This window comes from Schistocerca gregaria, chromosome 1, assembly GCF_023897955.1.
Source record: "Schistocerca gregaria isolate iqSchGreg1 chromosome 1, iqSchGreg1.2, whole genome shotgun sequence".
Lineage (NCBI taxonomy): Eukaryota > Metazoa > Arthropoda > Insecta > Orthoptera > Acrididae > Schistocerca > Schistocerca gregaria.
In genome coordinates, this window is record NC_064920.1 from 775,697,081 (window position 1) to 775,709,375 (window position 12,295).

The window sequence follows — 12,295 nt, forward strand, 5'->3', positions numbered from 1 at the left end:
AGTCTACCATTGTTCTGTCCTCTACCACAGATTCTGTTTACATAAGCAGAAAGCTAGAAAGCTACACACACATAGTGCTGGATTAGAGGTGAAAACCTCGTTGAAGTCGATAGTGGAATTGAGATACCACAGTTTAAAATTCTTAAAAATTTACACACATAAGGGGTGATGAAAATATTACTATTTGAGGGCGTAATCTAAGCAACCCAACGCCATTCGGGGGCAGACAAATGGATAGTGCGTCCTTGTAAAGGACTGATTTAGTCATTTTTGTAGCATTATTAGTTTTTGAGAGTTCTCTAACATGTAAAATTCAACCAGTCGCTATTCCGTAACTGGTGTGAACTGAACCTCTAGCTTTTGCTGCACTTTACGCAGTAGACCAGTGGCGAGGCAGTTACTACAAACTGCTGAAAGTTTTACACATATGCGTATCTTTGAAAGTGTGTTCACGTGTTATCGCTATATTCTCGTGAATTATCACATTGAATGGCGAACTGCCCGCCGAAACTTTGAGTGTCCGGCTGGGCAATGCGTTTCAGGAATTTATCACAAATTACGCTGGATTGTAACTAGAGGCGTCCGATATCTGTATTAGGGCCACGAGAGCACGCAGAAATGCCGCAGCACGATTTGGCATGGACTCGACAAGTGTCTGAAGTGAACTGACACCCTGAATCCTGCACAGCTGTCCATAAATTATAATAATAGGAGCACGAGGGGGTGGAGTTCTCTTCTAAACAGCACATTGCAATGCATCCTAGATACGCTCAATAGAGCTCATGTCTGGGGTGTCGGGTGGCCAGCGGAAGTGTTTAACTTCAGAAGAGTGTTCCTGGAGACACTCTGTAGAAATTCTGGACGTGTGGAGTGTCGCATTTTCCTGCTGGGATAGCCCAAGTCCTTCGGAATGCACAATGGATATGAATGGATGCAGGTGATCAGACAGGATGCTTATGTACGTGTCACCTATCAGACATACACTCCTGGAAATGGAAAAAAGAACACATTGACACCGGTGTGTCAGACCCACCATACTTGCTCCGGACACTGCGAGAGGGCTGTACAAGCAATGATCACACGCACGGCACAGCGGACACGCAAGGAACCGCGGTGTTGGCCGTCGAATGGCGCTAGCTGCGCAGCATTTGTGCACCGCCGCCGTCAGTGTCAGCCAGTTTGCCGTGGCATACGGAGCTCCATCGCAGTCTTTAACACTGGTAGCATGCCGCGACAGCGTGGACGTGAACCGTATGTGCAGTTGACGGACTTTGAACGAGGGCGTATAGTGGGCATGCGGGAGGCCGGGTGGACGTACCGCCGAATTGCTCAACACGTGGAGCGTGAGGTCTCCACAGTACATCGATGTTGTCGCCAGTGGTCGGCGGAAGGTGCACGTGCCCGTCGACCTGGGACCGGACCGCAGCGACGCACGGCTGCACGCCAAGACCGTAGGATCCTACGCAGTGCCGTAGGGGACCGCACCGCCACTTCCCAGCAAATTAGGGACACTGTTGCTCCTGGGGTATCGGCGAGGACCATTCGCAACCGTCTCCATGAAGCTGGGCTACGGTCCCGCACACCGTTAGGCCGTCTTCCGCTCACGCCCCAACATCGTGCAGCCCGCCTCCAGTGGTGTCGCGACAGGCGTGAATGGAGGGACGAATGGAGACGTGTCGTCTTCAGCGATGAGAGTCGCTTCTGCCTTGGTGCCAATGATGGTCGTATGCGTGTTTGGCGCCGTGCAGGTGAGCGCCACAATCAGGACTGCATACGACCGAGGCACACAGGGCCAACACCCGGCATCATGGTGTGGGGAGCGATCTCCTACACTGGCCTTACACCTCTGGTGATCGTCGAGGGGACACTGAATAGTGCACGGTACATCCAAACCGTAATCGAACCCATGGTTCTACCATTCCTAGACCGGCAAGGGAACTTGCTGTTCCAACAGGACAATGCACGTCCGCATGTATCCCGTGCCACCCAACGTGCTCTAGAAGGTGTAAGTCATCTACCCTGGCCAGCAAGATCTCCGGATCTGTCCCCCATTGAGCATGTTTGGGACTGGATGAAGCGTCGTCTCACGCGGTCTGCACGTCCAGCACGAACGCTGGTCCAACTGAGGCGCCAGGTGGAAATGGCATGGCAAGCTGTTCCACAGGACTACATCCAGCATCTCTACGATCGTCTCCATGGGAGAATAGCAGCCTGCATTGCTCCGAAAGGTGGATATACACTGTACTAGTGCCGACATTGTGCATGCTCTGTTGCCTATGTCTATGTGCCTGTGGTTCTGTCAGTGTGATCGTGTGATGTATCTGACCCCAGGAATGTGTCAATAAAGTTTCCCCTTCCTGGGACAATGAATTCACGGTGTTCTTATTTCAATTTCCAGGAGTGTATCTAGATGTACCGGTGGTGTCATATCATTCCAGCTGCACACGCCTCACACCATTTCAGAGCCTCCACTAGTCTGAACAGTCCGCTGCTGAAATGCAGGGTCCATGGACTCATGAGATTGTCTCCATACCTTTACACGTCCAACCGCTAGATACAATTTGAAACGAGACTCGCCCGACCAGGCAATATGTTTCTGGACATCAACAGTTCAATGTCGATGTTGACGCGCCCAGACGAGGACTAAAGCTTTGTGTCGTGCAGTCATTAACGGCACACGAGTTGGCCTTCAGCTCCGAAAACCCATATCGATGATTTTTTGTTGAATGGTTTGCACGCTAACACTTGTTGATGGTCCAGCATCGAAATATGCAGCAATTTGTAGAAGGGTTGAACCTACGTCACGTTGAATGATTCTCTTCAGTTGTCGTTGGTCCCGTTCTTGCAGGATGTTTTTCCGACCGCAGTGATGTCGGTGATTTTATGTTTTAACGGATTTCTGATATTTACGGTACACTCATGAAACGGTCGTACGGGAAAATCGCCACTTCATCGCTTCCTCGGAGATGCTGTGTCCCATCGCTCGTGGCTGATTATAACAGCACGTTCACTTAAATCTTGATAACCTCCCATTGTAGCAGCAGTAACCGATCTAACAACTGTGCCAGACGCTTGTGTACCGAGCGAGGTGGCGCAATGGTTAGCTCACGACGGTTCAATCCCGCGTCTGGCCATCCTGATTTAGGTTTTCCGTGATTTCCCTAAATGGCTCCAGACAAATGCCGGGATGGTTCCTTTGAAAGGGCTCGACCGACTTCCTTCCCCATCCTTCCCTAATCCGATGAGAGCGATGACCTCGCTGTTTGGTCTCTTCCCCCAAACAACCTAACCCAACTTGTCTTATACTATAGGCGTTGCCGACCGCAGCACAATATTCTGCCTGTTTACATATCGCTGTATTTCAATACGCATGCCTTTGGCGCTTCAGTGTAACACACCGTCGCAAATCATGGCTGAATCGTTCCGCTGTTGAAACCATGGGGTTCATGGCTGAGATGGGTCTCTCAACTCTTCTACAAAGATCATCACGTGTCAGACACGATCTCGACACCTTGGAGATGAGGACCTGACACATTGTTCAGGGGTCCATTCCAGATGTTCCATAGGTCAAGGACCTAGGCTCTTTGTTCTGTTTCTCAGATATCCCAAAAGCCTCCAGAAAGGTAGTGCTTTCCACAAAACGTGCTTCATCAACATTACTGAGAAAGTGGCCTAACTTTTACCTCCGTTACACAGGTGGTTACAATCAGTGATTTTTTGTGGTCAAATGAGCATTAATAAAGATCCAGAATGAAATTTTCACTCTGCAGCGGAGTGTGCGCTGATTTTGAAACTTTCTGGCAGATTAAAACTGTGTGCTAGACAGAGACTCGAACTGGGGGCCTTTGACGTTCGCGGTCATGTGATCTAACAGAACTTGCCCGCGAAAGGCAAAGGTCCCGAGTTCGAGTCTCGGTCTGGCACACAGTTTTAATCTGCCAGGAAGTTTCAAAATCAGCGCACACTCCGCTGCAGAGTTGCCCGCAAAAGGCAAGGTCCCGAGTTCGAGTCTCGGTCTGGCACACAGTTTCAATCTGTCAGGAAGTTTCATTAAGAAAGATGTTTCGAATAAAAATACACACTCACCCACGCAAACTGAGGTAGCCATGAGAGTGGTCCCAGTTTACTACAGATGAATAGTCTATTATTAGCTGACGTCCTTACTTTGATTCATAAACACGTTTTGCATATGGGTGACTGACAACATCTACTGTGAAAGGTGTGTGACTTTGTAAAACATTTCAACCACTCTCATAAGAAGTGTTGAATAAGCCTTGATATTCTACTGATAGGCAAAATGAAATATATAATGGCTTTGGAAAATTTGCTAGCACTGCCTGACTCGAAAAGAGACCCCTAAAGTAATGGCATAGGACACACACTAATACAAATTGGTGCAACGGAAGGAATAACGCCTACATATCCCAAAATATTGCAGAATACGTAAACGAATAGATTAGGTTAGTGAATGTGACAAGTGGTCTTGGCATGCATTAGCCTTTCGCTTATAGCGAGCGGCTGCGCTATGGGGCTGCTTATATAGTTCTATACTCACTATTTCGAATGAATGCCGTATTTAACCATCTGAAAAATTAATCCAGTGTCCCCCTCACGTGAAACGATAAGTCAGTGACATAGCGCTACCACACATAACACGCCATCAGCCAGCGACACACCAGCACACGTCACCTTATCTTATTCAGTTCCTGAAGGATAAGCTAGTATGCAAAGAGATATTATCATCGGTCTCCAACCATGGCCGATTGTATGCGAACTTAATCATAAGAATGACCTTCACCCCAGCGGTTACTTTGTCTAAAATAGCGACAATATGGTAGCGCTCTATCTGAGTAGAGATGATTGGATGTTTGTGATGTCGTCATCATTTCATCATCATTCATGAAAGTGACGAGACTGGACTGAGCGAAGGTTGAGAATTTGTACGGGCACTGATAACCGCACAGTTGAGCGCCCCACAAACCAAACATCGTCATCATCTATCTGAGTCACACTTAAGTTAACATGAGTAAAGGGAGTGGCTTTTCCCATAAATCACTATGCAACACGTGTTGTTAATAAGAAATGTATTATTCCTCAAAAGTACGAACACAAATTACCATCTTGTGATTAAAATCCTACGAACGTTACTCTTTACAAATACAAGCTTCTATCATCGCAAAAGTATTGCAATATCATCCGCACAAATCAAACTTTATACTTATTGGATCTTTAATATGGAAGAATTCAAGACGTAATAGAATGAAATGACGTTAAGAATGTTGCAATAACCAGTCACAAATAATTAATAATTCCCTACCACATCACGCTTGCGCCATTGTGTGTGAATACGCGGAAGGCACCTTTCAACTCCCATAGTAACGTTGCGACAAAAATTACATCTGATCACAGGGATATGTTGTTGTTGTGGTCTTCAGTTCTGAGACTGGTTTGATGCCGCTCTCCATGCTACTCTATCCTGTGCACGCTTCTTCATCTCCCAGTACCTACTGCAACCTACATCCTTCTGAATCTGCTTAGTGTATTCATCTCTTGGTCTCCCTCTACGATTTTCAACCTCCACGCTGCCCTCCAATACTAAATTGGTGATCCTTTGATGCCTCAGAACATGTCCTACCAACCGATCCCTTCTTCTGGTCAAGTTGTGCCACAAACTTATCTTCTCCCCAATCCTATTCAACACTTCCTCATTAGTTACGTGAGCTACCCATCTAATCTTCAGCATTCTTCTGTAGCACCACATTTAGAAAGCTTCTATTCTCTTCTTGTCCAAACTATTTATCGTCCATGTTTCACTTCCATACATGGCTACACTCCATACAAATACTTTCAGAAATAACTTCCTGACACTTAAATCTATACTCGATGTTAACAAATTTCTCTTCTTCAGAAACGCTTTCCTTGCCATTGCCAGTCTGCAATTTATATCCTCTCTACTTCGACCATCATCAGTTGCTTTGCTCCCCAAATAGCAAAACTCCTTTACTACTTTTAGTGTCTCATTTCCTAATCTAATTCCCTCAGCATCACCCGACTACATTCCATTACCCTTGCTTTGGTTTTGTTGATGTTCATCTTATATACTCCTTTCAAGACACTATCCATTCCGTTCAACTGCTCTTCCAAGTCCTTTGCTGTGTCTGACAGAATTACAATGTCATCGGCGAACCTCAAAGTTTTTATTTCTTCTCCGTGGATGTTAATGCCTACTCCAAATTTCTCTTTTGTTTCCTTTACTGCTGGCTCATTATACAGATTGAATAACATCGGGGAGAGACTACAAACCTGTCTCACTCTCTTCCCAACTACTGCTTCCCTTTCATGTCCCTCGACTCTTATAACTGCCATCTGGTTTCTAAACAAATTGTAAATAGCCTTTCGCTGCCTATATTTTACTCCCGCCACCTTCAGAATTTGAAAGAGAGTATTCCAGTCAACATTGTCAAAAGCTTTCTCTAAGTCTACAAATGCTAGAAATGTAGGTTTGCCCTTCCTTAATCTAGCTTCTAAGATAAGTCGTAGGGTCAGTATTGCCTCATGTGTTCCGATATTTCTACGGAATCCAAACTGATCTTCCCCGAGGTCGGCTTGTACTAATTTTTCCATTCGTCTGTACTGAATTCCCGTTAGTATTTTCAGCCGTGACTTATTAAACTGATAGTTCGATAATTTTTACATCTGTCAACGCCTTCTTTCTTTGGGATTGGACTTATTATATTCTTCTTGACGTCTGAGGGTATTTCTCCTGTCTCATACATCTTGCTCACCAGATAGTAGAGTTTTGTCAGGACTGGATCTCCCAAGGCTGTCAGTAGTTCTAATGGAATGTTGTTTACTCCCGGAGCTTTGTTTCGACTCAGGTCTTTCAGTGCTCTGTCAAACTCTTCACGCAGTATCGTATCTCCCATTTCATCTTCATCTACATCCTCTTCCATATCCATAATATTATCCTCAAGTACATCGCCCTTGTATAGACCCTCTATACACTCCTTCCACCGTTCTGCTTTCCCTTCTTTGCTTAGAACTGGGTTTCCATCTGAGCTCTTGATATTCATGCAAGTGGTTCTCTTTTCTCCAAAGGTCTCTTTAATTTTCCTGTAGGCAGTATCTATCTTACCCTTCGTGAGATAACCCTCTACATCCTTACATTTGTCCTCTAGTCATCCCTGCTTAGCCATTTTGCACTTCCTGTCGATCTCATTTTCGAGACGTTTGTATTCCTTTTTCCTGCTTCGTTTACTGCATTTTTATATTTTCTCCTTTCATCAATTAAATTCAATATTTCTTTTATTAGCCAAGGATTTTTATTAGCCCTCGTCTTTTTAGCTACTTGATCCTCTGCTGCCTTCAGTACTTCATCCCTCAAAGCTACCCATTCTTCTTCTACAGTATTTCTTTCCCTCGTTGTTCCCTTATGCTCTCCCTGAAACTCTGTACAACCTCTGGTTCTTTAAGTTTATCCAGGTCCCATGTCCTTAAATTCCCACCTTTCTGCAGTTTCTTCAGTTTTAATCTACAGTTCATAACCAATAGATTGTGGTCAGAGTCCACATCTGCCCCTGGAAATGTCTCACAATATAAAACCTGGTTCCTCAATCTATGTCTTACCATTATAGAATCTACCGGAAACCTGTCAGTATCTCCAGGCTTCTTCCATGTATACAGGGATATAATAATTTCTAAATCCAAGATGGGGAGTACACATCACGCATGGACTCGTAACTAGTAATTGTGCTTGACATGATGAAGTTTTATTTTGACGACTTCGTCTAGAGTGGTTTTTCCCGTATTTTTCACAGGAACTGAATAATAATAATAATAATTAATAAACGATTTCGTCACCGAAATGCCATCATCATATCTATGAAATAAGTAAATAGCATTTTCCGTGTTAATTGGAATATGCTGAAACCGAGTAAATCACAGAACCAATCTGATAGCTGCTAACCTATAACCCTACTGAGTTCTTGTTTGGAAGTCCTATAAATAATGAATGATGACTAACTGACAACCTCACCTGCCGACAGGTGTTGTTGATATATCTCGATGTGGACAGCTGAAAATGTGTGCCCCGGACGGGACTCGAACCCGGGATCTCCTGCTTATATGGCAGACGCTCCATCCATCTGATCCACCGAGGACACAGCTAAATGGCGCGACTGCACCGACTTATCCGTTGCACGTTTCCCGTGAGACTCACATTCCCAACTGTCGACAATTCTATATATGAAATGTACCTTGTAGACATTTGCCCATTCAACAACACCTGTCGGCAGCTGAGGGTTTCATTTAGGTATCATTTATTCCAGAGGAAAGCTGCACGGTCATCAACAGTATTCTGTTCTTTCGAGAACAGTTACTGTCTTCACATCTATAAATAATGATTCTAGAGTTAATAGGCCCATTTTTACTAGAACACTTTCCCGTTCGACATCGTAGATTCAGACCCCAAAACATATTAAGGCTGAGCTTAGAAACGGTTGTATATCACATTCCTGTGTATTGACTTGACTGTGGCATAAGGCACGGTTTGGACACAAGGTCTTATTTATAAACTTCCCAACGTGGAACCACGCTACCGAAAAGATCTTCATTAAATAATATACTCTGCGGAAGATCTTTGCAGTTAGTAACAGGTAACATTAAGAGTAAAGTAAGACATCTAAGTAATGGGCTGTCTTAAGGCTCAGTATTCGCCCTGATCCTGTTTAACCTATATATTTAGAATGCAGCAAGGAGAATAATATTTAACGTGAGGTCGACAACGAGGTCATTAGAGACGGAGCACAATCTCGGATTAGGAAAGGCTGGGGAAGAACCATCCCCTCATTTGCCTAAGGCGATTTGGTGTAATAACGGAGAACCTAAATCTGGATGGCCGGACGCGGTTTTGAGTCATCGTCCTCCCGAATGCGAGTCTAGCGTGCTAACTACTGCGTCACCTCGCTCAGTTCCGGTGTATTCAATATGACATCTACAAAATTTATATATGCCGACGAGTCTGCCCTTGCCTCCCGCCGTTAAGTCCGTAGAGGAAGACAGCAATGCCTTGTCGGAAGACCTTGCGGAGCTGGGGAGATACTTTGCTGACTGGAAAGTAATTCCAAACGAGGCCAACTGGAATGTCGTGTTTGCACCTCAATAATCAACAAGCACCTTTAAAGCCCCAAATATACTTCAACAATAACTTAATTGGCTATAATACTTACCCAAAATATTTAGGCATCAGAATGGACCGAACACTATCTTCTAAAAAGTATTTTGATATTCGACAGTATAACTCAACTCTAGAAGCAGTAAGACCCATAAGTTGTGCGGTACCACGTGGGTGGCGACCGCAGCCACCCTCAGGGTATCAGCACTTAGTCTTGTGTTCTCGGTATGATTTAACAGCCGACACGTGAAGAAGATTGACACAAACCGTGTGAGACCACGAGAACAATTAGTGGTTGTATACAATGCGCTCCCCTTATTTGGATACCTGTTTTGAGCCATATCGTCCCTCCCAATACTCGCAGACAGAAAAGATTAGTTAAGGAATGCAACGAAATTGTAGCCAATCCACACCTTCCACTGCACAGTGACCTGGCTAACGCCGTTCTGCAGAAGCTAACGTCTTGACCCCCCACTACTATTAGCAGAATTACTTTTCAGGAACAGTTTCATAATGAACGACCAATACTCGCAGACAGAAAAGATTAGTTAAGGAATGCAACGAAATTGTAGCCAATCCACACCTTCCACTGCACAGTGACCTGGCTAACGCCGTTCTGCAGAAGCTAACGTCTTGACCCCCCTCTACTATTAGCAGAATTACTTTTCAGGAACAGTTTCATAATGAACGACCAATACTCGCAGACAGAAAAGATTAGTTAAGGAATGCAACGTAATTGTAGCCAATCCACACCTTCCACTGCACAGTGACCTGGCTAACGCCGTTCTGCAGAAGCTAACGTCTTGACCCCCCACTACTATTAGCAGAATTACTTTTCAGGAACAGTTTCATAATGAACGACATGTGGAGAGAACGTTGCGAAGCCCTGAAACCAGATCAAGCTCCACCCGCTATCTGACCTACTTGGCCGCAGCCAGGAATGGTTCAAATGGCTCTGAGCACTATGGGACTCAACTGCTGTGGTCATCAGTCCCCTAGAACTTAGAACTACTTAAACCTAACTAACCTAAGGACATCACACACATCCATGCCCGAGGCAGGATTCGAACCTGCGACCGTAGCAGTCGCACGGTTCCGGACTGCGCGCCTAGAACCGCGAGACCACCGCGGCCGGCCAGCCAGGAATGGAGCTGCCTCGCCACGTATGGAAAACTACTCAACAGAATAACACCACATGGCACCCGCCCCGCCTCATTTTACAAATGGAAAATAACTGAATCATCGACATCCAACTGTGGAGAACCTCGTGAGGCCGTTCACCACATTATCAGCGAATGTCGCCTTACAGCATACCTTTGAGAAAAATGTGATTTTTTTTTTAAGCTTCAAACTCTGCAATGGACTGGACTAATGGTCTCAACTTTGAAATATGAATTTACAAGTATAAACACACTCTTAGCATATTCTCCTTTATCCTTGTGACTTCATTAATAAAATTTATCTCTTTGTTTTATACATGTTATTTTTATTCGTAATATCAAACCCATGTAAACCATAGGCTACATAAACAAATTTGAATGTTTTCGGATAAACTATTCGCAACACTGATCCTACAGCTCTTTTCTAAAGCATACATTATGCGTGTAACAAAAGAACTTACGCCAGTCAAAATGACAACTACTGGGCGACACAGATTATCAAGACATGTGCATGTTGTAAAGATAACTCCATATTACTTAGTAGCACTGTGCAACAAGACAAGTGCAACAGAAGGTTAGACGCAGTCATAATTTAATAGTAAAAGAGTTGTCTGAAGCTGGGAATGATAAGTATTTTCAGTAAAGCTTCCTTGTTACACGCTTGAGTTGACAAAAAACCAAAATAGCAATCCGGATCTAAATGTCAAAATTACTTCCAAACTTGATGAATAATTATTGCTTTAACAGGTCAACAGAATCAATGAAAATGTTAACCGAACCATACACCTTATATTCCTTGTATGCTGGCTGTATCGACAGCAGTGAGCTTCTTTTAGTAAATGATCTATCACGTTTCAATTACACATGGAACGGAAGTGACCCGTCCTCTCAAGGGATGCTACAGAATTATTTCTTTTTTATGACAGGTAACTAATGAATTCCAACCTGAAGAAACATGGCCATTCAGCGCTTGACAGTGGATGCATGTGACATTCTCAGAAGTTTACAGTATACTAGTGGTCAGATAATTGGCAAGAGCAACGGCCACAGGTATAAAAAAGAATTTCTAGGAGGAATCACGTGTTAAAGGCACGCAGCGCAGTAGGATAGCATCAGCGTCACACACGCAAGGGCTGCCAGCGGTTGATTCGTGCGGACAGATGTGTGGCAATTCCGAAATCTTCGTGCATATGTGAACTGCAGGCGCAATACTATGGAGAAGATTGTGCATTTGTGGACTATTGGAGAGCGTGTGAAAATTGACAACTGACGCCAGATCTGAGGAAGGAAACAGAAGTCTGTTTTGATTTGCTCTAAACGTTCTTTCTGATACGGAATAAGTCTGTAGAATAACGCCATAGTTCTTGGGCTGGTCAGTAATTCACCATATCCCGAACAGCCAAAATCTAGTGACCTCAAACCTTTGCACGTTTCGTCCAGTGGAGCACATCCTTCGAGGACAACAACACAGACGTGGTGAAAGTTGTGAAGAAGTAAATAACACACTTCAACTGCAACTTAAGAGCCAGCAAACAGCACGGAGAGTCTTGGTGACTATTTCTTGATAACAAAGGCACTATTATCCCTGATTTTCAGGAACACGGGCGTATAAGCCAAAGGAATAACCATACAACACTCCAGAAGATAGGAGAGGCCGTTGTCAGTCTGACAGTAATCCGAAGCAGTCACGGCAGTCTGTGGCAACAAAGACGGATTGGGTGACTTCCAAATTTTACGCGACATTTCCATTAAAGAACTCTTCTCAAGGGCAACGCCTTCAGGAGAAAGACGTGATGTAAGTGATTGTGAAGGAGTGAATAACACAGTCCACACCTTTCTCAAAAGAAAACCAAAGGGCTGGATGCAATGAAGACATACATCCGCCATCAATTTTAGTGGACTCTTTATTGAACAGCAACTTTGCATAGAGGATCTACCTCACCTGCAAGAGCAATATGAGCGA